This window comes from Petaurus breviceps, unplaced genomic scaffold, assembly GCF_028583685.1.
Source record: "Petaurus breviceps papuanus isolate PSGF00001 unplaced genomic scaffold, PetGlider_PUasm1.0 90535, whole genome shotgun sequence".
NCBI lineage: Eukaryota > Metazoa > Chordata > Mammalia > Diprotodontia > Petauridae > Petaurus > Petaurus breviceps.
This window is the reverse complement of record NW_027187270.1, coordinates 1,447,633-1,472,925: the sequence shown is the minus strand read 5'-3', so window position 1 is coordinate 1,472,925 and position 25,293 is coordinate 1,447,633. Positions and strand designations below refer to the sequence as shown.

General features: G+C 40.6%; 2 pseudogenes; both read right to left on the bottom strand.

The window, feature by feature from the left end:
- Positions 1 to 20,806: 20,806 nt before the first annotated feature.
- LOC138142142 (AN1-type zinc finger protein 4-like) lies at positions 20,807 to 22,997 on the bottom strand (annotated as a pseudogene).
- A 107-nt stretch (positions 22,998 to 23,104) lies between these two features.
- On the bottom strand, positions 23,105 to 23,841 carry LOC138142141 (AN1-type zinc finger protein 4-like; annotated as a pseudogene).
- Between the last annotated feature and the right edge of the window lie 1,452 nt (positions 23,842 to 25,293).

The window sequence follows — 25,293 nt, the reverse complement described above, 5'->3', positions numbered from 1 at the left end:
TCCTTCACTCATAAATGGTCCTTTGAGTCCCTTCCCAGCACCAATTTGCCCTTAACTTACACAGAATTCTAACAAGTTGGGGAATCTCCTGTCCAGGCTCACAGCTTATATAAATAGCATTCAATTAGAGGCACAGCAGGGAGAGGGGCTGCTGGAAACCAGAGGGGTGCCCATCAATCAGGGAATGTTGAGACAAATTAAGGGATACAAATGTAATGAAATGTGATTGTTCTGTAAGAAATAATGATGGGGCAGTTTTAGAGAAATCTGGGAAAACTGGTATGAGCTGATGCAGAAGAAAGTGAGCAGAACCAGGAAGACATTTTATACAGTAACAACAAAATGGTAAAGATGACAACTTTGAAAGACTTTAGACCTCTGATCGATGCAATACCAATCACAATTCCAGAGAACCAAGGAAGACACATGCTCAGAGATACTAGGCTCCCGGTGCAGAGTGACATTGATTTTTAGACACAGCCAAGGTGGGAATTTATTTTGGTTGACTATATGTATTTGTTAAAAATAATTTTATTTTACTTTTTCCCCAATGGAGGAGGAAAAGTAGAAAGATTTTTAATTGAAAAAAAATGTTTTAAAAACATAGAACACAGAAAGCCCAATGGTCTAGAGTCATTTGTTCAAACAACCCTAGACATACCTCAGTAGGCAATTATCTGGTGTGGTAATCGCTCTCATAATGAGGACCCTGAGTTATAAGAATAAATGAGTTACCAGAACAAATTATCTTGAGCAACCTCTGGTTAAGAAAGATGGAAAGACTGTGATACATTTTATTGCCTTTTTAAAAATTCTGAACTTTACAAGTACAAAAAAGAACATTTCCATATATTAAGTATATGGAATATATATAATAATGTTCAAATGAACAAAAATGATAATGAATAAAGAGTATTTGTGAAACCACCAATCTTTTTTGAAGTATTTGATCAATTCAACCTTTTACTCTCCAAGTTTTCCTATTTCTCTGTATTTCCTTCCCACCTTCCTTCCTTTTTTCTTGGTGTATGTTTTTTAAATGCTTCATTTTGCCTACTTTCATTATTTTCTTTTGTTTTTGACAGAATTATCACCAGTTCGCTTTACAAAACAAAACTCCACATTGGCTACGTGCAGACATCTATGGCTCCCCCCCCCTCCCCCCAGCCTTGTTTTTCTCATCTCTAAAACAATGAAGTTGGATTAAATGATCTCTCAAGTTCCTTCTAAATTGGAAGTCAGATGATTATCTGATCGCTTAAGAAAGTGTACTAATTAGTTCTGAACTCAAGTGGATGTACTCGTGGGGTCAAGCATTTGGATCCAGCCTTTTCACAGAAATGCCTCACCTCCAGGCCGCTTGCTGTAATTTAAAATCAGCAATAAGACTTGTTCCTTAGGTGGACTGGGAGAGCAGTCTAAACTCTCAGATCCTTTCAAAGAGTCTAGTAATAGAGTCTGTGGGGGTGGAGGGACCTCAGAGCCAGAGGCAAAGGTTTGTTGAGCCCAGGAACCAGAGAAAGTAGAGAAAGAACAGGGGAAAGAACTTTGAGCCAATGGGGAAGGCTTGCCAAGAGCTAAGCAGTACTTTCAACTGAGAGTCCATGTGGACCTTTCTGAGGCAGCAGCTGCTGCCAGATGGAGGCAATGGATGATACACGTTTGAGATTAGAATTAGCACTCAGATAGCTGTAGGTACCTTTAAGGACCATTGGGATGTTTGCAAAGCTCTTCATGGTTATTTCCCCCATTTGATTCTCACAACAATCCTGTCCCGAATGGACTGCTATTCTCCCTATTTTTCTATGATGGAACTGAGGCCCCTCATGGAGGGGCTCAAAGTTACCCCTCTAGGAAGGTTCTGAGGTAGGATTTCATGTCAGAGTTTGCAGATTCTAACACCAGTGCTCTACCCACTGCACCAAACTGCCTCTCCTTTCAGATTCCTCCCACTGATTACTCAGTGAATTTCATTCGCAGAGTTCTGAGATTAATTTGGCTTCCAGTTTCACTGAGTTCACCCTAGAATGTTGCAGGGCCTTTATAAATTACAGCTTCTGCATTTTGCTGTAATGAAAAGTTTTAGATGAAATAAGCATCAAGATTGGTTTGGTCTCAAACTAAAAGATATTTGGGGGTTTTTTTTTCTAACAACGCTCAGTTTTTTAAAATGTCGACATGCTTTCGTGCGCCTTTTTTAGCACAGGGTGTTAGCAAATCAGGTTTTCATTATTTAAAACTCTTGAGCCTCATTGTCATTACCCATATGGTGGACTAAAGTCCATTACTGGCATTGAAGAATCTTGTAAATCAGTATAGCCCTTTTCTAGTATTTCCCATCTCTATTTTTGCTTCATTGTTTTTTAACCAGGTTGTGCTTTGGGGCTCCTTTAGCTGAAGTGTCTTAAATTTATAGTTCTGAAATGGACTTAAATTACCGACTTTATTTGTGCTGAAAAATAATAGAATCCTGATGTTGAAAGTCAATTATCAAGAAGGGACATAATATAAAGTATTTTCTTTGTGTGTGTTTGGAACCTCTAAACATAAGTAAAGTTAAGCAATTAGTGATGAAACACTTTATGTCTTAGAGAGAACTGGTTTTTAGAAGATCTGGGTTCTAGTCCAGGTTCTAAATGTGCCTGCCTAGCTGTGGGGCTTTGGACAAGTCATGCGTTCTCTGGGTTGAAAGATCTAAGGCTGGAAGGGATGGGGAGATCAGAGAGAGAGGAAGGGAGGTGGTTTGCTATTCCAAGAGGCTGGCATACAAGTCCCATCTTTGCTATTTATTACCTAGGTGACCTTGGACAAGTCACCTGACTTTTTTTGGCCACTGTTACTTCATCTGCTCTTCATCTGTCAAATGAAGGGTTGCACCAGATCACCTCCAACTTCCCTTTCAACTCCATAGCACTCTTAAGAAGCAAGCCGTCTACAATCCCTACCATCCTATCACTTACCAATCAGTAGCTCAGTTCTTACCAGAAGCCTCTCACCTGTGAGAGTTTGCCAGGTTTCTTCCTTCCTTCTCCACACAAACACTTCCAACCATGGCATCACCACACCCTTTAAAATTCCTACCAGAATATCTAATTTTCAACTAAAAATTAGACTCCCAGCTAACATGGAAAGGACCAGAACTGAAAGCAAGTTTTAAGTCCTGAAAAGGAGCCCCGTAAACTGCACTTTTTTCTTCTAATATGCTTCCAGTCAACTAGATACTATGCAGTGGATAAGAAGGGGCCCCTAGAAATGCTAAGAGCTAAAGGGTTTACAAAATTAAGAAGCAACATGTGACATCAACAAAAATGTCCCAGAGTCGCTTCCAAGTTTGCCTTTTACTGAACCAAGGGCTTCCTCCTCCGAAGGCTTATGATGAGGAGGCCTGGCAAGATGCTAATTCATTTAGCTAGAAGGGAAGCTAACATTCTGGATAAGAGAGTCAGTATCCCTAAGGATCTTGACAGGCCAGGACATTGGGCCAAATGTTAGAAGATTAATCTGAATTAAAGTAAAGTCTTATATTGGTGTTCAAAAATCAGTTTTAGGGGCAGCTAGGTGGCACAGTGAATAGAGCACCAGCCCTGTAGTCAGGAGGACCTGAGTTCAAATCCAGACACTTAACACAAAAACTAGCCGTGTGACCTTGGGCAAGTCACTTAACCCCAATTGCCCCTCCAAAAAAAGGTGAAAAAAAAATCAGTTTTAAAAGTGTAAGGTGAAGAAGGCCTGGCCTAGACAGCAGTTCATCAGAAAAAGATCTGGGGAGTTTTATGGATGGCAACCTCAATAGGAGAGTGATGTGGTAGCCAAGAAAATTAATTCCTTCCCTGGCTACCTTGAGAGGCATCATGTTCAGAAGTAGGAGATGATAATCTTGCAGTATTCTACCCTGATCACTCAGTTAGCAAGCCTTTGTTAAGCTTCTAGTATGTGGCAAGCACAGTACTAAGCATTAGAGATACAAAGAATGGGAGACAACAGCCCTCACAGTCTAATGGAGGCCCTGGTCAGGCCACACTTGGGATGTCCATTCTGGGTACCACATTCTAAGAAGGACATTGACAAAAAATGGAAAATGTCCAGATGGGGATAACCATCATGACAAAGGGCCTCAATTCATGCTATATGAAGATTAGTGAGGATCAATTGAAGGAAAGGGGTATATACAGATATAGATAGATATGTTAAGAGAACAGATGTAGCCAGGGGAACAGAAAACTTAGAGGGTGTTTTGCTAAAAGTGGAATGGGCTGCCTTGAGAGTTAGTGAGCTCCCTGTCACTGAAAGTCTTCAACCAGAGGTTAGATGGCCAAATGTAAGAACCATATAGGAAAGCACTTCTGTTCAGATATAAAGGAGTCCCTTTAAACTCTGAGATAATGTTACAGAGGAATGTTTGAACAAATTGTGTTACAGCATGATGGAAACCAAAAGATTAGATGCAGATTCACATAGACTGCAACAATATCAGGAAAATAATACCAAATAGCAGGGTGAATGAAGATAGGGAGAGAAGAGATGGCATAGCTAATAACTCCCATTTCTCTAGTGTTTTGAGGTTTGTAAAGTATGAGTTCTGGTCAGTTGATTGAGGATGTAACAGCATCCCTACTTCCCTTCCAACTATTGGCTCACCGGGATGCCGCCAGAAAAGCGGTTTCTGTCAATTCCATGATCCAATAAACATTTAGGAAGCACCTGCCAGGGTCCAGGTGCTGTACTAGGTACCAGGGATGTAAAGACTCAAATGAAATAAGCCCCACCCCCAGCATCTCCCATTCTCGGGGAGGGGAGGGGATGACAACATTCGGACAGCTAAGAATATACCTGATCATTTGAGGAGGAAAGAAGCACTGGCAGCTGAAGGGATCAGGAAAGGCTTTGGGCAGAAGCCAAATGGCCCCTGAGCCGAGGCTTTCGGAGATGCTAAAAGAGATGAGGAGGGAATTTAGGCCAGGCATGGGGCCACCCATGTGGATCCCTGGAGGCTGGAAATGGGAATATGAAGTCTCGGGAAGAGCTAGCAGGCCAGTTGGGTAGTCTCAAACTCTGCCCTTAGTGACACAGTAGGAGAATTGATGGAATAAGAGAGATGGCATTCTCCACTAGCACCCCCTGAAAGCACTTAAACTAAGGTCAATTAGAGATGATTTTGAAAGCCTGGCCTGGATATGGGAGGATGGAGGGGGGGGGGGAAACCTCAACAGTTTTGAATTTCTCTGTTTGGCTGTAAAACTGCAGAGACTGGGCCATCCCTAGCTTCCTAGGAATTAGATCTCAAAGAGACCTTAGAATTCACTTTTAATCTGATTTTCCCTCGTTTCCTGGAGAACATCTCAAGGTCTAAGCTTTAGAGCTTCAGGGAGCCATAGAAGATATCTACTCTGATCCCTTCATTTCACAGATGAAGAAACTGACACCCAGAGGGGTTGAATACCTTGCCCAAGATCCCACAACAAAGTAGAAGCAGAGAGGGGAAATTCAAACCCAAGTCATGTGATTCCAAATCCAGCCCTCTTTTCTTCCATTTACCTATAAAGAACTGACGCTGAACTGATAAGCACTGGAGCACATCTGGGGAGAAGTTGGACATAAACGAATTTGGCTTGCCTAGTTTGAATGGCTACAAGCGCTTAAAAGGAACAGGATGGCATTTATCCTTGAGAATATCCTGCCCTTCGTTTAATTGAGACCTTCCACTAGTTTAAACCATTAGGGAGTATGGTTTCCTGAAGGCTTCATGGCAAAATCACAAACTCTCAGTGCTGGAAAGGGACCTTTGAGGACATCTCATCCAACTAGTACCAGACCAATGTGTATTCAGACTCACAGGGCGAACCGCCACCACCGTGCCCTTTCCCAGCCAATGACATTTTTATTAGAGTTAAACTCTGTGATGATAACCAAAGGACACAGCTTATTTCCTTTTGTCACTCTTCTCCTGAGAACGTTTACTCGGCTCTGAATGAAGATACCTTACAAATGCTTTGGGGAACTCGGTAGGAAATTTTGACTTGAATTTTATTAAGCCCCCAGAGTTAGTTCTTTTTGCTGATTTTATCAATAGTTTTCAGAGGTGTTCAGGCAACTTAAAAATGCCAAGAAATTCACAGAAATTAACTTATTAATTAATTAAAAATTGTACTATAAGAAACGAGGAGCACATGGACTTTCTATCTACCTGGAGAGGCTTACACAAACTGATGCTGAGTGAGAAGAGTAGAGCCAGGAGAAATTTGTACACAATTACAGACACAACATATGTGTGATGACCAACTTTGATAGACTGGACTCTTCTCAGCAATTCAGGGTTATAAGTCAACCCCAAAAATCGCATGATGGAGAGAGATGTCTACATCCAGAGAAAGAACTAGAAAGAACTGAGTTTGAATCCAGATTGAAGCAAACTACCTGCTGTCTTTCTTTTTCCTGTTTGGTTTTATTTCTTCTTTCCCATAATTCATTCCATCTGATACAATCCCTCTTTATAACCTGACTAATGTCCAATGTGAAAGTATTTACAGATACTATACTTGATTGTATGCTGTCATGGGGAGGGAGGGAGGGAGAGAAAATTTGAAACTCAAGGAATTATGGAAATGAACCTTGTAAACTAAAAGCAAACAAAGTAATAAAGACCAAAAAAAATGTTTAAATAAAAAAAAAGAAATTTACAGAAATTAACTAAGTCCCAAGCAACTTAAAGAAAAGCTTCAGAGAAAAGCAATGACAAAAAAATGACCACAGCTTTTCCTTGCTTGAAAAGAAATAAAACTGCTATCTTGATTTAATAAATTTCTATTCAGTTTCATGAGCATTTATTATACCAGATACTGTACTAGGTACTGGAGATGCAAAAAGAAAAAAGAAATAGTCCCTATCTTTAAGGAGCTTACATTCTACTGGACAAATACAAAAAAAGACACAAACACAAAATACAGTATACACAGAGTGGAGAAGAGCAAAGATGGTAGAGAAAGAGGAATTAGTATAGCCCAGCTATGCCCCATAACTGCTGCAATAAAGATTTAGGAGGAATGCCAGACCAAAACGTGAATGTTAATGGCATGGACTCGCTAATAAAATTAAAGAGGACAGCTCAAAATTGAACAATATGTTGTTTATAAGAAACACACTTGTAACAAAGTTTCACATGAATTTAAAATAAGGAGTGGAAACAAAATCTATTATGCTTCAACAAACCCAGAAAGAAGTAGTATAGCAATCATGATTTTAGATGAGGCAAGAGCAAAAATAGACTTGATTAAAAGAGATAAACAGGGAAAGTACATTATACTTAAAGGTACCATTGACAATGAATTAATATCAGTTCTTGACATATGCAACAAATTACATAACATGTAAATATTTAAAGGAAATGGTAAATGGGTTCTAGGGAGAAATAGAAAGTAAAATTATAGCAGTGGGAGATCTCAGTACACCTATTTTGGACCTAGACAAAAAATTAAGTGAGAAAGAATGCAAGAACCTGAAGAGAATTTTTGAAAACTTAGATATGAAAGATTTCTGGCAATTACTTAATGAGAATAGAAAGGAATATATATATATCTTTTAAGACTACAATGGCACATTTACAAAAATTGGCCATGTATTATTAGGGCATTAAAAAACCTCATAAACAAATGAAAAATATTATACATATCCTTTACTGATTACAGTGCAGTTAAAATTACATTCTATAAAGGGCCATTGAAAAAAAGATTAAAAATTAATGAAGATTAAATAATGGTCCTGTGGTATTGACAGGTCAGAGAACAAATGGTCAAAATAATAGATCATTTCATCAAAGAAAATTACAACAATAAAAAATCATGCAAAAATTTTGGAGTTGTAGCCAAAGTAATTCTTAGGGGAAAATTTATGTCTCTAAATGCTTTTACTAACAAAAAAAGAGAAAGATTAAAACAATTAGCCATGCAACTTTTTAAAAAAAACTGGAAAACCAACAAATTTTTTTAAAATGAATTAAACACCAAAATAGAAACTTTGAAAATTGAAGAGATTAACAAAATTAAAAGCAAAACATCATTGAATTAATAAATAAAAAGGAGCTGTTTTTTAAAACTGATAAACCACTAGCTAATTTTGTTTTTTTAAAAAAGAAGAAAACCAAATTATTAGTATCAAAAAAATTTTTCAATCACAAAAAATGAAAAAGAAATTAAGGGATTTATTAGAAACTATTTTATCCAATTATATGCCGATAAACCAAAAACCTTAAATGAAATGGATGACTATTTATAAAAACACAAAGTGTCCAGATTCACAGAGTGAGAAATAGAAAACTTAAATAATTTAATCTCAGAAGAAGAAAAAATTGAAAAAGTCACTAGTGAACTTCAAAAAACACCCAAACCCAAGACCACATGAATTTACAAGTAAATTCTACCAAACATTCAGAGTAATTAATTCCAATATTATATAAACTGTTTGCAAAAAAAACAGGAAAAGAAGAGATCTAACCAAATGCTTTTGATGATACAAATAAGGTCTTCAAATCTAAGCCAGATAAAGTCAAAACAGAGAAAGAAAACCATAATAAATAGTTTTCTATTTATTATATAACAGATATTAATGAAAAATATTTACATTTTAGCAAAGAGGCTACAACATATCAAAAATTTCATGCATTATGACCATATTAGATTCATACAGGGAATGCAGGCTTGGTTCAGTATTTGGAAAAATTAAACATAATAGACCACATTAATAACAAGAACAGCAAAAATCATCAATTATGTTAATAGATGCAAAAAAAGATTTTTAACAAAATTCAATACCTTTTTCTGTTTTTAAAAAAAACATTAGAAAATATAGAAATGATTGGACTTTAATTTGGTAAGCAATAGCTATCTAAAATCAAGAGCCAGTATCACAAACAATGGAGATAAACTAGACACCATTCAAATAATATCCAGGGTAAAGCAAGGATGTCCATTAATAGCAATCATTCTAGAAATGCTAACTGGAGCAATAAGACACAAAAAAGAAATTGAGAGAGTAGAAATAAGCAAAGAAGAAACAATTTTCGTTTTCTATAGATGATAGGATGTTTTACTTAGAAAACCTCAATTACTAGCTTCAGCAAAGTTGTAAGATATAAAGTAAATCCTCACAAATCAACAGCATTTCTGTATATTACCAACAAAACCCAGCAGAAAGAGATAGAATGATTTCTTCCATTAAAAACTACAGAATATATAAAATACTTGGTAGTCTGTGTCTCAAGACACACAGGAACTGTATGAATACAACTACAAAATACCACGTACATAAAGACAGAATTAAGTATTTAGAGAAATACTAATTGTTCAATGGGCAGACTGAGCCAGTGTAATAAAAATAAGATTACTTAAATCACTTTATTCAACCCCATACCAATCAAACTACAAAAAAAATTACTTTATGGAACCAAAGAAAAGAAATAATTCATCTGAAGGAACAAAAAGGTCAAGCACCTCAAGGGAAATAATAGGAAAAGGGGGAAAGGAAGAAACAAAAAGAGCCAGACAATATCAGATCTCAACATATACTCTAAAGCAGTAATCATCAAAATGATTTGATATTGGTTAAGAAAGGGATAGCTTGATTAGTGGAACAAACTAGATATACAACATAGAGAAGCAAACGAATACAGTGTTCTAATGTTCAGTAAATCCAAAGACTCTAGCTAATGGAGTAAAGACTAGCTATTAGACAAAATCTGCTGGGAAAACTTGACTGGAATCTGGCAGAAATTAGGTCTAGGCTAAAGCTGCACGCCATAAACCACTCTTAGGTCCAAATGGAAGCATGATTTCAATATAAAAAGTAATGTAATCAGAGAAACAAGAAAAAAATTCCTTTTAGATGTATGAATAGAGGGAGTATTCATGATCAAATGAGATATAGCGGACCATGGAAGATAAAATGGACAATTTGGATTACCTAAAATTAAAAAGATTTTGCACAAACAAAACCAATACAGCTAAGATTAGAAGGGAAATAGGTAACTAAAGGAAAAAATCTTTTCAGCAAGCTTCTCTGACAAAGGTCTCATTTCCAAGACATATTTTAAGGAACTAAACCAATTTTATAAACATAAGAGCCATTCCCTAATTGATAAGTGGTAGGAGAATATGAAATAGGCTGTTTTCAAAGATAGAAATCTAAATTATCAATAGCCATGTGAAAAATGCTCCAAATCACTAATAACTGTAAATTAAAGCAACTCTGATATTCTACCTCACACGGATTAGATTGGCAAAATGACCAAAAAAAACCCAAAAATGATAAAAGTGGGGGAGCCCTACAGGAAAACTTACACATTAATGCATTATTATTGGAATTTATGTCACCATTTTGGAATGCAATTTGTAACTATGCCCCAAAAGTCACTAACCAATGACTAACCCAGTGATAGTGCCCTGTGTTCCCAGAGAGATCAAGAATGCATAAGAGGCTTTATATGTACAAAAATATTTATAGCAGCAATTTTTGAATGACTGAACAATGTGGCATACAAATGTAACGAAATACTATTGTACCATAAGAAATGACACTAAGGAATGGTATCAGAGAAACCTGGAAGACTGGTATGAACTGATGCAGAGTGAAGTGATCAGCACCAGGAGAACAATTTATACAGTAACAACAACAGAATACAGATAGACAACTTTGAAAGACTTGAGAACTCTGATGAACACTGTGACTAACCGTGTCTCCAGAGACCCAATAATGAAACCTGCTGCCCACCTCCCGACACAGTCCACAGCATCATAACATGTTAGGACATGGCCAATGTGAAAATTTGTCTTACTTTACTACGCGTATTTGTTGTGAGGATTTTGTTTTCCTTTTATTCATTGGGATGGGGGGGGGAGAATATAATGAATGAATTTTATCTTATAAAATAAAAATTTCAATCTATGTACAGAAAGTGAATACAAATTAATTCCAGTTGGGGAGAGGGGAACTCAAAGAACTGAGATCATCAGCAAAGGCCATATGTAAGAAGTAGCACCTGAGCTGCATCCTAAAGGGGAGTTAGTGTTTGAAGAAAAGAGAGGTGAAGAGGGAGATAGTGTTTCAGGTATGGGAGATAGACTCAGCAAAAGTAGAGGAGATGGGAGATAGAAGCATCGTATCCAAGACACAGCAGACAGGCTCGGTTTGGTTGGAATGAATACATGAAGAGGAGTAATATGTAATAATCTTTACGTGTAGACTAAGTCAGGCTGTGAATGACTTCAAATGCAAAAAAGTTGGTATTTTAACCTAAAAGCAATAGGGCACAGCCTTTGTACTAGAGCAGAGTAGTTCCATGGTCACATTTCTGTTGCCAGAGGTGTTCTGGAAGGTGAGGGGCACTGGGAAGAGCCTCTTTAAACCTAAAATGAAAACTTCAGGACTCATGAATTAAAGAGTTCAGAACTAGAAGGGACCTAAGGTCATCTAATCCCTCTGGAGAGCTCATCTAATGGAGGAAAAAAAACAGACCTGGAGAGAAATGACTAGCCCAATGGCACACAGCTAGAAAGTGAGCGACCAGAAGCCAGGTTTCCAGATCTCCCCTCTACAAGCTGCTCCCCTACAGAGAGAACAGAGGCTCCTTCGAAGTAGCTTGGCACTCTTTCCATGGCAGGGATAAGAAAGGTCTTTCATCGATCATATACTGCCTTTCCTCCTACACACCGTCCAGCTCAATTTTTCACTTCTGGGCAAAGAACAGATGATGGATTTTCTTTTAATAAAAACACTCAGAAAAGAAGTGGAATGCAGAAGTGAAGAAAGTTTGTTTTGCTGCCATTACTTTGCCAAATGCAATGCGTCATCTGGCCACTTTGTGTTGTGGGGGGAGGCCCAAGGCCTCCTTCCCCTAGAGTGATTAAGGGAATCAGAATTCATGACTCAGATGGATGAGAAGAGCCACCCTCCATGGGCATGATGATGCTGAGCCCATGTCTCTCCTTTGCTGCTAAATTACTGGGGAAAGTAGATGGCTGATTCTTCCCCTTGCTCACCAGCTACTCTCTCTTTACACCTTTTCAATTGCGCTTCTGCCAGCTCCTACCAAGACTCCTCTCTCAAATGTCACCAATGACCTGATGGGCAGATGTAATGGCCTTCCTTTCAGCCCTCAAGCTTCTTTACCTTCTCTGTGCAGGTGATCATGTTGTCTACCCCCTCTTGCCTGAGGTTTTCTCCCATCTTGCCTTTATAAAAATTTGATTTTTCTTCTTGCATCTTGAAACACTCTGTCCTCTTCACCGGCCCCACCGGCCTTCTTCGTAGCCCTTAATGTTTGGGGTTTTTCAGTCGTGTCCAACTCTTCTTGGTGAACCTATTAGGGTTTTTCTTGGCAAAAATCCTGGAGTGGTTTGCCATTTCCTTCTCCAGATCATTTTCCAGATGAGGAAACTGAGGCAAACAGGGCTAGGTGACTTGCCCAGGGTCACACAACTAATAAGTGTCTGAGGCCACATTTGAACTCAAGATGAGTCTTCCCGATACCAGGCCCAGCACTGTATCCACTGCATCACCTAGCTGTCCCTGTCCCTTAATGTAGGTTTTCCCAAAGGGTCTGCCCTGAACCTTTTTCTCTTTTCTCCCTTGGCAGCCTCATTCATTGCCATGGTACCACTATCAGACAGATGACTCCCAAATCTGAATTTCCAAACCTAACTTCTCTTCCCTACTTCAGCCCCACATCTCCAAAGGCTAGACAATTCCACCTGGATGTCCCCACTGACACCTCAAACTCAACATTTCTCCCCTTATCACCTTTCTCCCTAAACCTTCTCCCCCGTTGCTGTGTCCATCTATGGCCCTGTCAATATCTCGCGTTCAAACCTTTGATGATCTAACCCATCTTCCGTCCTCAAGTCTTGGAGCCAGTCGGTTACTCAGCCCCATCAATTCCATCTCTGCAGCCTCTCTTGCTACATCCCAACTTTGCCATTGCTCTAAAAATAATCTTCCTTACTTAGAGAGGTTTTGTTGTTCCTCTGCTTGGAAATCTTTAGTGGCTCCTTTGCTTGGCATTCAAGGCTTTCTGTAACTTGGCACCCCCTCTACCTTTCCAGATAGCTCATTTTATTCTGTTCCACACCTATTCTAGCCAAACCAGACAATTCTGCTCCTTGAGAATTCCCTGAACTCACCTAACTCGGTGCCTTTGCTGACACACTTTCCTATGCCTGCTATCTCCCCCCGCTCTTTTTTCCAGATGAACTCCTCCCCATCTTAATGACCAACCCAAATGCCACCTCTTCCAGGAAACTTTCCGTGTTTCCCTCAATAACTACTATTCCCCTGAGACCTCACATAGAACTTTGTTTTCCCCCTGTCTAATGCATTTTGGGGCATTATAGGGACATGTGTTTATTTAATACTCCCCTCCCCCACAGAGTGGAAGTGCCATGAAGGTAGGAGTCTATGTTGTATCTAATTTTGGTATCTCCCATAAAGTGGCGAGCACAGTGTTCAGTATCTTGTTGGTGCTTGACCAAATGTTCGTTGAGTGAATGAAGAGTGTTTGATGTGAAGGTAACCGAGGGAATTCCCTACTACTATTTTGTTCCCAGGATGATTTTGTAGCCAAGGTCTTGCTAGAGAAAAAAAGAGAAAGACGGATGAGTCCAGATGTTTTTGTGTATTCCTCGGAGCCAAAGTGGGGAAGCCTAACCCAGTGACAGAAGGAGCATTTCAAGCATGGGAAGGCTCACTGTTGGACTCTGGGCTCCCTGATAATTTCAGCCATCTCTTCGAGCATCTTTCATAACTCAGCTCAGGATCCAGCCCTTCCAGCTCCCACACCTCCTGCCACACCCCTGGTCATCAGTCTTCATTCTCTCCTTCCTCTCATTACTCTGTATTTCCTTATGTTTGTTGGGGATTAAACAGGACAAGCATAGATCTGCCCTTCCTCATTCATTCTGGTTGATCACATGTGTTAACTGATCCTTTGGATACTTTGGGGATGATGAAGCTATTCCCTTGTTGACCTCTCAGCAGGAAGAGCTAATGACTCAGTGGACCTTTAAGTCCCCTGATTTTCTTCTTCTATGTGGATAGCAGATTTTGCTTGAGGGATGGGGGGAAGGGCAGCTCACCCTAAACCCCACCTCAGCCACCTTTTGGCCCCGAGAACATGGCAGCAAAAGCTTTTACATTTCCTAGGTGAGCCTGATCTTGGATTTGGGACTGTCTCTTCCATTTGTTCTTTCCTGATTAGATACAAATAACTATTAGTCCTAAGGTGGGTGAAGCCAGTCTTGGAAGTCAACCATGTAAATTGGAATGATTCAGTGGTCCTGGGTCCTTTGGTCAGAGCTGATTGGTGGCAAGAAGGGGAGTCTCTTGGAACTATTTGGTAGAGTTGATAACTACCACCAGGCCTAAACCCTGGTCCAGTTTGCCTAAAGATATCTCCCATGAGGAGAACAGTATGAAGTCAAAGTGAAATAGAAAATCCCTACTCAGAAGCCCAGCAAAATGCTTTAGGTTCTGATAAGGTTCAAGTATCAGATTCTTAGAAGATTATAACTGCAGTCATAGTTTGTTACTGAATTCTGTTTTAAGTCTTTTTGTCAATGTGCATTTGTGTTTTGTGTTAGCATTTCTTTTATGTCTAGGAAGTAATTACCTGTCCCATACCTGTTTCGTATATTGCATTGAGTACATTTCCATTCCTCATTTGGGGAGATCCTTTATATTAGCCAAAATGTACGCTGTAATTAAATAGTTCCTGGAGTACTGAGGTTAGGGGCTTGTCATGAACAAAAGAGTCTAAGAAAAAAGGAGCCTAATCCCACTCAGTCAGTAAACATTAAGCACCTACTATGTGCCAGATATATGCTAAATTTTGTCTACTCATTAAAGGCCAGGTTCCCCTAGGCCTGAACCCAGTCTAGCCTGAGTATGTGTCCAGAGCATGAGGTCTTCTGTTTGAGGGAGAGAACAGTAAGTGCCCTTATCTTTTGGGTCCAACAGTGCTTTCTCCTTGTTAGATGGGAAAATGTTGTCATCTTCACCCCCATCACGCCTGTAGAATGTAAGTTCCTTGAGGGCAAGCCGGTCAAGGATCTGCTAAGAGCTTCCTACTTACCAGGCACTGTGCTAAGCACTAGGGATATAAAGGGGTGGTTTTGTTTTTACCTTGGTATTCCCAGTGCCTTAGCACATAAGCCTCACTTGGCAAATGTCTGTTGAATTGACCAGCAAAGAACAGTTGAATTGATCAGTGAAGAACAGGCTAGAGGCTCCCCAGGGAAAATCTCTGTTCCCTCTCCCCTCAGCCCTAATTCTTTCAGTTATTACTGGCATCCATTGGAGCTAGAAGGAACCTTAGAGGGCATCTAGCCCAGCCTTCTCATTTTATAGATATGAGAGAAGAACCTAAAGCCTAGAGATGAAATACCCAAGGTCACATAGGCAGTAAGTGGTCCATCTGGGACCTCTTGAATTGGTCCCCAATTGAATTTCAGTTGAGCCAAAGCTAGTCAGTTTCATCATTGGACTTTCTCTAAAGACAGAAATTCTTCACTCGCACCACACCCCTGGTTAGCAAAAGGGGTAGGGGTTCCATCCTTATCTCTGATAGATCTGGAGTTTTTATGAAGATTTCCAGGAAGTCTCAGCCTTCTGGGTATTGTGTGAATCACAGGGAAGAAAGCTGCTGTGCCAGGGCCAAAAATCTGACTCCTTTTAATGATGTAACAGAGTAGATGGGTCCCGGGATCTCCATTACCTTACAACAAGCTGACCCCTTTTAATGAAATTACAGCATATTAATCATTGAGAATTGGCCAGGGAAGCCTGAGGCTCTGCCCCTTGTCTCAGAGTGGTTCTGATGCTGGCACTGAGCGGTGAGCAGCCCGCTTCCTCTGGCTGCTCTCGCTCCCTCTCCAGCCTGCTCCCCATTAAAGGGCCCCACTCATGTGGCTCACTCTACCCTCCCATCTGCTTTCCATTTTGGCTCCTCTATATGCCGCTTCATGGAGTCTGCCTCATGTACCAGAGCCATATCTAGAGAGCTGTGGATATGTGTAAATATAATAGAAATATATTCGATTCAATAAGCATTTATTAAGCGCCTACTTCATGCCAGGTGCTAGAGATCCAAAGACACAAACAATAGTCCCTTCCCCCATATTGCCTATATTCTACTAGAAGGATATAACATGGACCTAAGTAAGTAAATAAATAAGTGTATGCAATGTAATTTCAAGAGGGAGACAATTCTAGTAACTGAGAGGAATGGGGAAAAGTCTCATTTGGAAGGTGTCACCTGAGGAGTGTCGCCTCGAAGGAGGTGCAGATCTTAAGAGAGAAGTATGAGAAATGGAAGGGCTGCCAGCCACGTAGGACCACTCTTCCTAACCCATACCTCTCTCAAATAGGCTTCAGTGATTCCCTAACACCTCCAGGATCAAATAGAGAGTTCTCTGTCTGGCATTTAAAGGCCTTCACAACCTGGCCCCTTCCTCCACTTCCAGGCCCGTGGCCACCTTCATCCTATCTCCTCACTCTACAATCCAGCCACACTGGCCATTCCTCAACCTCCCTACTGTGCCTTTGTACTTGGCTATTCTCCATGCCTGGAATGCTCTATATCATCACCTCTGCTTTCTGCTTCCCTGATTTCCTTCAAGAATCACTCCAAATTCCAGTTTCTGTAGGAGTCTTTTCCAGGTCCCCCTTTTTCTACCATACTACCTCCTCCTATGTGATCATCTTTTATTTACACTGTAGACATCGTGTACATACATGCCTAGTTTGTTGTGTCTCCCATTACAGTGGGAGTTCTGAGAGAAAGGACAGTGTTTTTTGCCTTTCTTTGCATCACTAGAGTTTAGCACAGTGCCTGGCAAGTCACGACTACTTTATAAATGTATGTTCACAGACTCTAGCTGTGTATCTGTCATTCAAACCCATGTGTCCCTGACTCTAAGGCCGGCTTTGTAGCCACTCTACAGGTAGGAGTTGAATGTACTGGAGGTGTATTAAATTTGAATATAATCATTTATTATAAATAAATGAAAACATGGCACTTACAAATGCAATTCACATTATGAAAAAGCTTCCACCCTTTTTTCGTTTGTTCACAACTGGCCAAACTCTTCTTCAAGCTGAATATATCTGCACAGGTCTGCGAAGAGTGCAAATTTAGAATATGGCAAATGCTTTAGAGTTTATATTTCAAGGACTATCTGCCACAGTGACTTTACACTCATCACTTTTTAAAATCAGAATATTTCCATCCTAGCCTTCCTTTCATTATTCGAAACAACAAAGCATTTTTTTAAAAAGAGTTGAAATTAAAGAAATATGTCTCCTAGTGAAGAAGAGAGTTCAAGTCTCCTTCAGCACTGGCTAAGGAAGACAGGGCTTCTTAAACTTTTTCTCCTGGCAACTGCTTCAGTGCTTTTTAAACTGTGGGTTGCAAACCACAGTTTAAGAAACGTTGTACCCATATGGGGAGTCTTTGAAGTTGCATTGGGTCTCTTAAGGTGAGAGTAGTTGAGGGAGATTGTTTTGGTGCCATAGGAATGAGCCTGGCATTTGGAGAGGGTCCTGCCTTAGTGGCTTCCTACCTGAGCAACCTTGAGTAAGTCACTTCCCTCTTAATTTTGTCTTCTGTAAAAGGAAGTCATTAGAAAGGACCAGGCACTCCAGTTCCCCACACCCCCAGAACAGGCAACATCAGCTCTGTTATAGATGGCAGAATGGTTGGCCCAATTGCTGAGATTGTTCTTAGGCCTTCTCCCCCAAGTATGACTTTTTGCTGTAGACACAGGCCATAAGCTTGAGGGTTATGCATCTGTTGCATGGGATGGAGTCATGGAGGGGCTTGATTCCTTTTACCCTTTGTGGGATCTTCAGCAAGCCTCTCGGGGCCCACTTGCCAGGCTCTCAGTCACACTTTATTACGCCCCCCCCATGCAATTACTCTGAGCAATACACTGTGCTATATATGAAGGTAGCGGCCAGATTTACTACTCAAGCTGCTGAGGGCCTGGTCCTTTTGCTGTGTAATGAATTCTCTTATATAACTTGGAACTTTCTGAAGGAGGCAGTCTAAGGTCTGGCTGTGATATATTCTTAATTGCCCTCCACAACTGTGGGGGCATACTATCAATCAGATCCCTCCCAACTGGCCTCTGAAGGAAGTCAGCCTTGTTTGCTGATTCTGTTCATCTCAGAAACACTTAGACCCCATTGCCTAGCCCCTCATTGCCTTGTAGCTGGCACAGAGTAGGGGGGAATGTAGGGAGAAGGCAGCCAAAACCAGTACCACACACACACACACAAACACACACACACACGCCCTTGTACACACACCCTGAGCAATCACCAGCCGGACTGGGAGAGAGGCATGTGACAGAAGCAGGGAGTCCACCTAGATAAAAGCCATCTCCAGTCATTCTTAGAAATGTCTGTTATTAAATACCTTCAGCAGGAAAACCCAGAGGGAATGGGTAATACCTCCTGGTTGTTCTTTGTTCTAGGAAGTGGCTTTTGGCTTTTTTTTCCTCTTTCCAAGCCAACTTCTCCTGAATGTATGTTGTCCTCGAAGCCCCTAAAACTCAATTTCTAGGTCACAAAACCAATCTCTGATCTTGATTTGCTTTCTTTCTCTTTAATGGATGGAGGCAGCATTGGTTCTATCGCCTGGGTGCAAGGTAACTATAAAACACAGGAAGACATTTCTCTTCTGAATGTCCAAATGGCTTTAAAAATGCCTGATAAAATCAGAAAGCTCCTTCATTTTAAAGGAAAAGAAAGGCAACCCAGGCAAAACCCTTTTACCTAACCTAAAAACCTTTCAAGAAGCAGTGCACGGAATCCAATGGGAATGAGATGCCTAAGGACAAGGACATTCGAGCCTTCGGGGGAATGCAAAGGATGAGGAGTGAAAACTTAGTAGCTGTGATTTAGCACACTGCCATGCTTCCAAGGATACCAGTTGACTTGATGCCCGAATCTGGAATAATAATCTTTGCTATTTAATGCTATTTAAGGCCCCTCTTGGCACCCTATTCTTAGTGCAGACCAAATTCCCCAGGAGACATGCCCATACTTGGTATGCAATGTCCAGGTGGTACTCACATGACTTGATACTGTAGATGAGCCCCAGAAGACGGAGATGTCAAACCCATCTGGGCCAAATTAGAATTTCAAGGCTCTAGGGGAGCCCACCACCCTCCCCAAAGTGGTTGGCTCCTACCTCCTTGACATTGAAACACTTGCACAAAAAATGAAACTGTCAAGCCTTGACCATGCATCATCTTCCTTCCCACCAGTGGGAGAAACATGAGCTGCCTTCTGAGTTTGCTCAGTTCCATAGATCCATGACCATAATTACACTTGCTGTCAGTGGGAGGTACAAAGAACTATGGTACAGACGTGCTCAATCAAGCTTACCCCTCCCTAGAATGTTCTTTCTTTTCTCCCTTTTTTAATTATGGGGTCTTAATGCCCTTCTTTCATGAGAAGAAGAAAAGGGCAAACTGTTTATTCATTAAGTGCCTTGAAAGCCCCAAGAAGTCTCCCTGTCTACTAGGACATCTTCCATACCCTCCTCTTTCCCTTTAGGGGCCCCTTTCTGCTTGTGGTATATGACTTCTTCAGGATGGGGAAGTCCAGAACTACATCCCTCCACCAAGGCAGATCACAACCTGGCTATAACTTATTTAAGCCCAAGACTATTGCTTGAGGTATATGGAAGATAAAAGTGACTTGCAGATAGTCCCCATGCTACATCTGAATTTGTTGGTCCATAGGAAAGGCAGTGTTGCATAGTGGATAGAGAGCCAGCCTCGGAGCAAAGGAGACCTAGGGTTGAGTCCTGCCTCTGATTTATGCTGGCTATGTGTGACCTTGGGCAAGTCATTAGCCACTTAGTGCCCTTAGACAAGTCTCTAAGATTTGTAAGCTGCAAAAGAGGTGCCAGCCTGTATGAGTTTCCACTGTTCTTTGGGTCTTCTGTAATTATGACTCTTCTAGGAATGACATCACCAGGAGAATGCTGGCATTAAAAAAGTAAGACTTTTGTGACCTGGCTAGCTTTTGAAAAAATAGAAATCTATTTATATTGTCATATACAGTTATGAGAGGCAGCATGACCAAATGTAGAGAGGGCACACATTGGAATCAGAAGACCTGGGTTCAAGTTCAGCCTCTGATATACTACCGTGTTTCCCCGATAAGAAGACACTGTCTTATTATTTTTTTTGGAAAGAAAAACACCAGAGGGCTTATTTTCAGGGGAGGGCTTATGTTGTCCTTCCTCAGCTCTCCTCCGCGGCACTGCTCTCAATGGCACCAGCAAGCAAATCACTGGGGAAGAACAGGATGACGCGCTCACTGCTGCAGCTCTGATTGGATGCAGCTCGGAGTGCGGCATGCGTTTCACCGGGGGGGGGGGAGGGACGGTGCATACAGAGGGTACCGTAATGTAGCGTGTAGCACAGGGGATCACCTTCACAGCAGCAATCTCAATAGGGCTTATTTTCGGGGGAGGGCTTATTTTAGAGGAATCTTACACAGTAAGGGGAGGGCTTATTTTCGGGATAGGTCTTATTATCGGGGAAACACGGTAGGTGGATAGGAGTTAATTGCTCCACCTCTTATGGCCTCAGGCAACTCTCTAAGACTATTAAGTTCCAGACCAAATTGCCCATTGCATCAATGGAGGGAGACTCCATACTGGGAGTCCCCTATGCTGATACAGTCCGAGATCTGGACTCAGCCCCCCCCCCACTCCTGTAATTTATGCAAGAATCACATGCCCTATTTTTCATCTTTGTACCCCAAGCTCACAGAATGGGGTATGTACCAATTGGCCATCTGACAAGGGTTCATTGAAGCAGACTGTGTGGGGATGCCAGTCCCACTGCTGTAGAATGTCCTTGTTGATCTTGGCAACATCATCGGCACCATAAATGTACATGGTCTTGGAGAGAAACCCGTTGCCTGTCCGATCAAAAGCTTTTTTGTGCTTCAAGCCTAATAAACGTCCTTCTCACTTCCTGTTCTATGGGCTGCTCAGATAGACATCCTCAAAAGGTACAAAGGCCTCAGTGGAAAGGTTATCACACCCAGGAAGCACTGCCTTTCTTAACTAGCTTAACCCTTACTTCTGAGGTCCGCTATGAAATCTTGAGCCTTTTCCTCTCTTAGCATTGATGTCACGCCATTAGCTAACAACCTTTCACTGCTCTGGCTACCTTCTCTTGCTCTGGAAATAGACAGTTCTTCATCCACCAATCAGTCCATCAGCATGTGTTTATTAAGAGCTTGCTATGTGCCAGATATAGAGCAATGTTCTGGGAGGAGAAATATAACGAATGAAGCTATCCCTACACTGAAAGCTTATATTCCAACAGTAGGATTTCTTTCCCTCTCTTCTTAAAACCCTTTACAACCTGGCTTCAGATTTCATCATTCCACTGAAACTGCTTTTTCCAAGGTTACCCTTGATCTCTTTTTTTACGTAAATATGTGAGATCTATAAATATATACACACATATATAAAATTGTCAGGTTTTTTTTTAAAACAAAAAGAAATACCCATGAACACTAAATGTAGCTAAATTTCAAATGTATTTAAATTAATTGAGAACAAAATTATGAATGCACTTTTTTTAAAGAACACAACTAGATAATATATTGAAATGTGAGAATCTAAAAGGAGTTTAATTTGATAGACTGGACTCTTCTCAGCAATGCAGTGATATAAGTCAATCCCAAAAGACTCATGATGGAGAGAAATGTGTGCATCCAGAGAAAGAGCTAGAAAGAACTGAGTTTATATCCAGATGGAAGCAAAATACCTGCTCTTTTTCCTTCTCTTGTTTGGTTTTATGTCCTCTTTACCATTTTTCATTCCATCTGATACAATCCGTCTTTATAACCTGACTAATGTATAATGTGAAAGTATTTACAGATCCTATACTTGACTATATGCCGCCATGGCGGGGAGGGGAGAGAGGGGGACAAAATGTGAAACTCAAGGAATTGTGGAATTGAATCCTGTAAACTAAAAGGAAACAAATTAATTTTTAAAAATTTTTCAAAATTAAAATAAAAAGAGTTTAAATATATAGAAATAAAAGTAACTGAATTCTTTTATACTGAATCACATAATGAAAAAGTCTGATAAACAGAATAAACTACAGTAACTTTCATAAAGAAACATTGCTTAATATGATCTAATTGGAATTTAACTATAAGCCTCCTTGTTCAATCATATTAATACATTTTCCTGACTCTATACGAATAAAAGACAGAGGAAGAACACTTGGAAGGGCAATACAATACTTACCAGAAAAAAGTCATCATGTTCAATTTGGGGAGAGCTTTTCCAAAGGCTTCCTTTTTTGAAAATGCTAGAGATTTGTAGATGGTACAGTGGCAAAAGTCCGAAGCCTGTTGGCCCCACATGAGCTCCATAAACTGTCTCTGCTAGCACATTGTGTCAGCAAAGCAAGAAAACCTATGTTGTTTACAGAATCAACAGGTCCTTTGGATGTTTTGTTAGCCATTTCTGTGATATTCCTAGCCTTGATTTCAGAAATAATATCAAATCTTTTACCAGTTGAGTTGACCTCAATACCATGAAATCTTGTAATCCTAGGAAAGGGTCAGCTATATTTTGGACATCCACCAATGCAAACATACTTTGTGTGGCAGAGAACTTGAGGTTACCAGACTCAAAGCATTTGGACTCTCTCTGTGGTTTCACTAGAGAATTGTGATGTGTTACTAGTATAGAGTCCTGAAGAGATGAAAAGAGGATGTTCTTCTGAGAGCTTAATTCACAAGTGTTAAGAACTATAGTTTCCATGGTCTCAGAATTCAATGTTTCTTGCAACAGGCTTATGATGCTGCTCTGGGGTTTTAATATCTTTATCCCCAGTGGGAAGTACAAGATCTTGGTTTACCTTCCTTCTCTCTGCGGTCCAAACCAATGTATTGTTATCCCACATTCCTTCTGCTAACAAAGCAAATGCATCCATTTCCAGGAAGAGAGATTCTTCATTGGCTCACAACTCCACATTTGGAAATAGGGTCATGTCTTCCTCAGTTTTAAATACTAAATTTTCTGAAAAAGTTTCTGTGTGAACAGAGATGACATAAGAGGGACCACAACACCTGGGATGGGCCGTTGGGCATTTTTTAGTTCAACATGAGATACTTTCGCTGGTAATTTGATGCTACTGATCGATTGGGGGAGAACGTGGTGCTCTCCCACTTATCTTTCTTAAGGAAATGTGTAGTGATAGATGGCATAAATGACCACCAGCAGTGACCAAAGTAGCCAAGGCTGAAAGTGTATTCTGAGAAGGCTCAGCAGGATGTGAGTTCCTAGGTGGAGATAGGCAAGATTGTCCAATGTAGGGGAGTACTCTCGACAATCTGTGACAGGCAGCTGCCATCAAACCACTGGAAGGTCAGAAGCCATAGATGGGCAAGGTTTTATCTTAACATTTTTTAGGCTTTTTACTGAGGTTCATGGTCTCCATTTTTGCCTTCAATAGTTTCATTTTATTCATAATGATTGAATTTTCAATTATCTCTTGCCTGGAGGGAGAAGTCTCAATTTTCTTCATCATCATTATCATCTGAATATAAATTATAAACTGAACCACCACTTAATAATTCATATAATGGTGTGAAAGTGCCATCTCCCCTATTTACTACATGGAAAAAATTCAACTGATCTCCTTAGCACAATAAAAAGGTGACTTGTTTCTTGTATGAGACCTTTTCTCAGACCTCATTGCTACTGGAGTCCACGTATTCAGCCATTTGCCAAAGAGGGTCTTTCATTGTAACTTTGAGTATTTATTAATCCACCACACATAGCTAATACCAGCTCCGAGGTACAACCTTCTGAAATGGTGTAATCGTCCAAGCAGTCATCTTCAAGCTCCGTGCTATTCTGAATTAAATGTTGCTGACAGATTGGAATGCCTTCCAGTCTTTGAATTTTAACTTTCATAAAGATGCCAGTTTCAAAAGGTGAAATCCTCAACTTGAATTGATCTCTCAATGAAGAGTTCCATAGACTTGTAGAAAGGTAGTAAAATGGTCCCATGCTATCTTCCCTAAAGAACAAAAGTTCTGGAGGCAGAACCATGATAGCAGCTTAGGGACAGACACCCCTCTCAACACTCCACTCTAAACACCTTTAAAATAATTCCTCAAATCAAATCTTGGAGCAGCAGAGCCAATGAAATGCCAGGGTGAGAGATTTTTCTAGCCTACGAAAACTTAAGAGGTAGGCAGGAGAAGTCTGAAACACCAGGGTGGAGGTATGGGGGAGGTCTTTGCAGAGTCCTGACTCTTAGCAACAGCAGCAGAAATACCTTTGGTAGTTCTCAGCCCAGAGACAGTGAGGGGGGTCAGTTGATGGTCAGTCACAAGGCAAAGGCCCTGGTCACTGTACCAAAGCAGAGAAGAATGCTAAAGCTATGGGAGGGGCCCTTCCTTTGTAAAGACCAGAGTGCAGATCAGAATATCAGTGACCAGGGGCAGCTAGGTGGTACAATGAATAGAGCACCAGCCCTGGAGTCAGGAGGACCTGAGTTCAAATCTGGCCTCAGACACTTAACACATACACACACACACACACACAAAAACCAAACTAGCTGTGTGACCTTGGGCAAGTCACTTAACCCCAATTGCCCTCCAAAAAAAAATAGCAGTGACCACAGCTCTCCCAGGACCACACCATCTTGGAAGCACTGAGACAAACAGGGTGAAGTGACTTAACCAGGGTCACAGCTATTAACTGTCTGAGTCCAGATTTGAACTCCAGGCTTCCTGACTCCAGATCTAGTGTTCTATCCACTGCAGTGCCACCTAGCGGACTCTTTAGTGATTTGGGTGACTTGTTGGCACCATCTTTTTCCCATTTTTCAGCTGACCCTTTCTCTTCTCTGACTCAGTTGCCATATTTTAAACTTGCCTTTATGTATTTCACCTCCCTGTCATTGCATAAGCTTTTTCCTCACCCTGAAATATTCTCGATCCTTACCTCTACCTCAGTTCAAGGGAAACTATGAAAGGCCTTTCCTAATGGCTTCCAGCGCATAGCAGCTTCTGGAGGTTGGGTTGGATTTCTTTTTTCTATCTGGTGTTTATTTACTTATCTGTATGCCTTCCCACCAGTCCAATGTAATCTCTTTGAGAAGGGGACTGTTAGGCTTTTGCCTTTATATCCTCAGGGATGAGCATAATGCCAAGCATACAACAGTCACTTAATAAATGCTTGTGGGG